Consider the following 6,575-nt stretch of genomic DNA (forward strand, 5'->3'; position numbering starts at 1 on the left):
GAGGAGGAGGCTGTACTTCGTTCACCTCACGTCTGGTCCCACACCACCCCCAGAGCTATCTCAGATGAGTGGGCTTGGGGAGGGCTAGCTCAGGAGCCTGGGAGAGGACAAGCCATCCCTTTCTGCTTCATTTAGTCACTCTTCATTGACATATGCAATGGGCTGACATTTACCTTCATGACTAGGATGGGGATACAATGAGAGGCTCCTCCAGACTGATGATGAGAGGACGAGACTCTCCAGATCCCAACAGCCTTGGGGGGAGACAGGCCTCCTGGAGTGATCTTCATGGGGCCCAGCATGAAGCGCTGAAGCCCAGCTGGACCCTTGCATGGCAGGGAAAGGGGACTCCATTGTCAGTTCTGGAAGGGACTCTTGGGAGCCATAGGGAAATCTTGGACCCTGGGGCCACAAGAAGAGGACTGTCGTCAGAATGGAGGAGGGGACAGGCCCCCTGCTAAGGGGTAGGGACGTAGACCTAGGACCACACTTCAAGAAAGATGTGACAAAACAGCACAAGTGATGAGGATTGAATTGTGTCGCCCAAATTTTCTGTATTAGCAGCTTGATTCCCACTGTGACTGTGGGGAGGGTGGGAAATCCTATCGTGGTAATTGAAAGGTGGAGCCTTGAAGAGGTGATAGGATTGTGCGGAGTATGCCTAGCGAATGGATTGATCCGTTCACTGACTAATAAGTTGACAGATTATTAGTGGTCTCAGGTGTGGTTCTGATGGCTTTCAAAGGAGCCACCTGAGAAGGTTAGCTCTCTCCTCTCTCTCTTTCCTCCACCATTCTGCCGTGTGAGAAGCCTGCGTCACGGTTGCTGCCCACAAGGCCTTCACCAGATGTGTTCCCTGGACTTTGGACTTCCCAGCCTCCAAAAGTGTAAGCAATACATTTCGCTTTCATCCAAATTACCCAGTTCCGAGTATTTTGTTATAAGCAACAGAAACAGACTCATACAACAAGAAACCTTGGAGGGCAGTGCTTCTGTTGTCCCACCTTTACACTATGTCCTCTTTCCCCGTGTCCCTTCTTGAACTTCCATGGGCTGCACTTCTAATTCAATGCTTTAAAATGTTTTCATTAGCAAGCACTTATTGAACATTTATTATACGTCAGGACCCGTTCTGAATGCTTTACCAATATTAACTCCCGTAATAGTTCTCACAACAACCTAACGAGGTGCCTAATGCTGTTTTTTTCCATTTTACAAACGAGGCATCTGAGAAATAGAGAGGTTTAGTAACCTGCCACATGTCACACAGCTGGGAAACCATGGAGTCACGATCTGAACCAAGGCCATCTGGACCCAGAGTTTTATGCTCATAACCACACAATGCAATACTTCTTATTTTTCTTTTTGATGGGTTTGTGTCAGTGTGTGTGTGTGTGTGTGTGTGTGTGTGTGTGTGTGTGTGTGTGTGTGTGTTTGCCTCTCTCGCCAGAATGTATGACACCTGAGGATTCGGGTGATGCCTATGTGACTGCCAGGTTTCTAGCAGTCAGGATGCACCTGACATTGTGTGGAGAACCCTGGGCAGATGCTGAATTGGTAGATGAACCCCTGTCCCTTTCATCTTAGGTGTGGGTTCTATGGTTGGTAACTATGCACCTGACCCCAAGAAGATCCTTCTGGGCCGCTGGGAGAGGCTGAGGGGCCAGGCCTGGCCCACAGTGGGACTTCAGCAGTGGTTCCTGGACCCCAGCCACTCCCACCCCACTTAAGTTGTTTCCTCCACCCCAACTCCATTCAGGCTGGTACGGTCATCTCAAATTTTCCCTCGCATCAAATCACACTTGTTCTTAAATGAAACATTTTGAAAAGAAAAGATTGTATCACCACACAAAATTAGAAACAATGCATTGCCAAAGAAGGTAGCTGTAAAAATAAAAAATGAATAATACCATATTTTATCAATTCTAAAATGCACGTTTCTATGTTTTAACGTATCTGAAATCAGGAATGCATCATATGGTCACCGAGATGAGAAGGCAGCGTCCTTTCTTTCTTAGGATTACATGCAATATAGCCTCTGAGATTTCATGAGATATGGTAAAAGTGTTCTGAAACTTTCAATTTTAAATTTAGGGAATAACTCTGTTTTAGGGCATTATAGACCTGATTTGCTGTGTCCTAAGCACTTCTTATGTGCTATCTCATTGAATCCTCACTAGGACCCGTGGAAGAAAACCCTGTCACCCCTGTCATTGATGAGAACACTGAAGGCAGGTACCCAGCTCAGGGTCCTCCAGCTAGGGCAGGGCAGAGCCCAGGCCAGATGCCTAAACCCAGGAGGAAGGAGTCAGGCCACTCCCCGAGTTCACGCAGCCCAGTCCCTCCCAGGGTCCCTTCTCTGTGCTCACGGATACAGCTCTGCAGTGTCATCTCATTTTGTGAGGTGACACGCACCACAGCTCTTCCCTCAGGAATCCCACCACCCCCAACTAGGGGAATTGTCCCAGTCCACAGTCTAGGCCGGAAGTGTCGTCTTGATCCTGGAGAGATTTTCAGTTCTGCCCTAACAGGGATGTCTTGGCAGACCCCTGTGTGTGGGCAGGAGAGACGCGTGTCCAGCACAAAGTTCTGCGCTTTTCAGGAGCAGCTGGGTCCAGAGGGGTCTTATGGGGGTGAGAGGGTGTGACTGAGGCAGGGTGACTAGGGCGGGGGCGTATGGCTTAAGGGGTCTTTGCCGTGGAAGGGGAGGCCTGGTGGCCTGCACGGGTGAGAATTTGCAGACAGATGAGGTGAGTTGCCCAGAAATCCTGGTCCAGGCACCTACACCATTCACATTCTGCTGTCGTCCCACCCCCACGAAGCTGACAAGAAACTGTGACTCTCCCTGGCCACCGCCTGCTAACCCTCGACAACTGAGGCCACTTTCATGGATGACAGGGCTGATTTTGTCATAGTGTTTCTCTACATTACTGAGAGAGTTTTGAAGAGTTCTGAATAATACACTGGACATTTCCGACATTAGGTTAAGAGACTCTTCGTTTCCGTAAATCCTAGGCTTACGTGGCTATTTCTGTTTCAGTAGGCGGCTTTCCTCTCTTCGTAGGCAGCCACCATGACCCTTGACCTGTTAGCGGGGCGGCGGCAAGGGAGAAAGGCAGGCGACTGTGGGGAAGAAGGTGAGTGGAAGATGGGGTGAGTTTTGAGGGGAACACTACTTGAGGCATTTGAGTCCCGGAGCCATACAAAACCACCAACAGAGTGAGTACTCAGCGAGTACCTGGGCTGGAGGTGGGGACGGAGAACCGCAGCCTGCGCAGTAGAAGCCGGCGTCAGTGCGCATGCCCACCGCGCCTTCCCGCCTTCCCATCAGCCCGTGGGCGCCGCGTGGTGGATGCCGAGCAGAGGCGGTGTGGGTCGCGTTGCTGACGAGCCTGACTCTTCCCGTGCTGCTGGTGCCAGCAGGTAGGTCCGCTGATCGGTCCTCCCGTGAGATCCAGTGTGAGTGAGTGTGAGGAGGAGCCAGCGGGCTCGGGTGGGGTGGTGGAGCTGGACGGCGTGGTTGGTGGACTCAGAGAAGGAAGTTTGTCGACATGGCGGTCCTTTTGCTCACAGGCGGCATGGCCTTGGCTGGGCCGGGACAGGGGTGTAAGGTGCGTGGGGGCGGGGAGGGGGTCATGTAAGGTGGGCGAGTGTTGGGGATGCTGTGGGAGGTGTGTCAGTCCCAGAGGTGCCTGGACGGATAGACAGAAGACAGATTCGGGTGGTAGGTGGGGACCTGGGCAGGGGCAGGGCGAGCAGTAGCAAAGGGTCTGGAGGCTGGAATCGCTGTGGGCTTGTGACTGCGTCCCCGAGTCCTGTGGAGCACCAGGCACAGGGATGAGTGAGGGGCGACCCCCACTGTGTGTCACAACTTCCCACCTCCGCCATGGCCAGTTCTCATGAGCAGTAGTCACCAAGGGACGGAATGGGCGATTCCGTGCCAACGGCAAGACTATCTGAAGGCGAAAGGGGCCGTGCACATGGGGTGTAACAGAAGCAACAGTCGCTGGAGGTTTCCTCGGCAGGGACTTGGGGTGGGGGTGGAGAGGGAGAACCGCAGCCTGCGCAGCAGACGCTGGCGTCACTGCGCATGCCCACTGGCGCCTTCCTGCCTTCCCATCGGCCCGTACGCGCCGCGTGGTGGATGCCGAGCAGAGCCGGAGTGCGTCGCGTTGCTGACGGTCCTGACTGTTCCCGTGCCGTTGCTGCCAGCCGATAGGTCCGCCGATCGGTCCTCCCGTGAGATCCAGTGTGAGTGAGTGTGAGGAGGAGCCAGCGGGCTCGCGTGGGGTGTTCGAGCTGGGCGGCGCGGTCGGTGGCCTCAGAGAAGGAAGGGTGTCGACATCGTGGTCCTTTTGCTCACATTCAGCGTCATCATGGCTGGGACGGGACGGGGGTGTAAGGTGCGTGGGGGAGGGGAGGGGATCACGTAAAATGGGTGAGTGTTCGGGATGCTGTGAGAGGTGTGTGAGTCCCTGAAGAGCCTAGAAGGGTGGACAAAGGATAGATTCAGGGTTCTCCCTGGGGGCCAGGTCAGGGCCGAGGCTGTCAGGAGGAAAGGGCGTGGAAGCTGGGAGGGCTGTGGGCTTGTGACGGCCACCCCGAGACCTGTAGCGTGCCAGGTAATGGTGCCGAATGAGGCCAGGCGCCCTTTCCACGCTCTGTGCTGCCCCTTCTCACCTCTGCCACGGAAGGTTCTCAGAGAGCTGTAGGCAAGAAGGGAGGGCACGGGCGAGGCCGCGCAGCTCTCAAGACTATTTGAGGGGGAAATGGGCCGAGTGCATGGGAGTGTGACAAAAGCAGCAGTCATCGGAAGTTCCGTTCTGTAGCGCTAGCGGTATTTTCCTAAATGTCTCCACGAAGGGGAATCTAGTTGTGAAACCAAACCTCAGGAGAAATGCCCTGTGACTTTTGTCGTGTGCCTCAAGAAGATTTTTCTGCCCGCTTGCCCAACATAAATGGCTTTGCCAACATTCAGATACATACACACTACACTTTCGGTGGGGCTCAGTATGGAAGTATTTTCATAACCATTAAAACATTACAAGTTAACATTTGGTCCTGGAAGTGGTCAAATATACTTAAGTCCCTTTTGCAAAACGCTCTGCTTTCGTAGTGAAATATGAGTTGGAGAGGAAGATCAACGTTCAGACGCAGGGGAAGAGGTGGTCAAGAGCCTTCTCAGGCGATTGAACTCGCTGTGAGTACTTTCACATTTGATTAAATCGGCAGAATTTTCTTTTGTGATAGTTTGCTGGGTTAGTATAGATACACTGGTAATGTTCTTGTATCCTGGTAAAAAAATGATAATGGAATCTCATGAAAGAAACATTTTCCCAAGAGCATTATGTTCTGGTTTTGCCTGGGAGGATGGTCTTATGTTTTCCTGACTTTGCCTATTTTTTTTTTTTCTCTTTCTAATACTTGATGATATGGCACACATCCATTCCACCCTAGATTTAAATAGGTTCCAATGTCCCAAAGGGAACTTTTCTCACAGTAACCTCTCCATTGAGAAAGTAACTTGATGAAGAATAACTATCTAGAATAGTGTTTGAGCAATGTCTATGGTCAGAAATATCTATGGATTCTGTTTGTTTATCTCACTGACATGTATTAGTAATGAACGTCTTTGTTTACATACACATGTTTGGGCCCGGAAGCCCAGTGATGAAGAACGGAAACAAGAGAAAGCAGCAGTTGAACGTCAGTGTGTTCCACTCGGGCAGGAGAGAGAAGTTGAAGGAGCACCTGCGGCTCAAGGTGAAGGGAAGGGGAAGAAGGATGCCTGCTGGGGGCATATGTGTGTGTGCCTCATGCATGATGACATACCAAGAACAGGAGGAAAGAAAACAGTAGTAGCGATACCTGAACAATTGCCGGAGAAGAGAAGAGGGTATAGTTTGCAGCTTAGGGAAATCCCTTGCTATGATAAAATTTCCCCACTTAATAAATGAGATAACTGAGGCTCAGGGATTGTGTTTTATCAAAGAACTCTTGATTGGTGAGTATAGAATTTATATTTCCCTCCAAAGTTTGTCTATTCCTACCATCTCTGTTGGTGTAACAAAAACAGGCGGTGGAACGATTTGGCTGAAAATGCTTGAAAGTCAAATGTCTCTACTGTAAGACGGTTTGGCAATAGACCCAGTTAACTGGAGCAGGAGCAACTCCAGAAATGAGTCAGTGAATGATGGCCACTGTTTCCTTTGATATTTTTATGGGGTAAATTTGATAAAGTCTGGGTAATTCAGGGTGCTGGCATACAGGTAACTGGTTTAGGATGACCTTTTTAAGTGGCTTTTAAGAGAGGGTTAAATCACTTTATGGTTAGAAAAACCAAAAAAAAATTATCTTGACGTGAACATGAGACAGAAGTTACTTCTCCCGGGTAGAGTATTTTGAAGCAAAACATTTCTATAACGCAGGTCATGGATCATTCCAGTGATTCACCGTTGCAGGGTTCTAAAATATGAGTGACAACAACGCCCATTAATTTCTTTCCACCCACTCCCTTATTGTCAGCGTGAGACAGTATATTTGCTGTGATTCAGAAATACTTCTGCTGTAATTTT

This window comes from Cynocephalus volans, chromosome X, assembly GCF_027409185.1.
Source record: "Cynocephalus volans isolate mCynVol1 chromosome X, mCynVol1.pri, whole genome shotgun sequence".
In the NCBI taxonomy this organism is placed as follows: domain Eukaryota; kingdom Metazoa; phylum Chordata; class Mammalia; order Dermoptera; family Cynocephalidae; genus Cynocephalus; species Cynocephalus volans.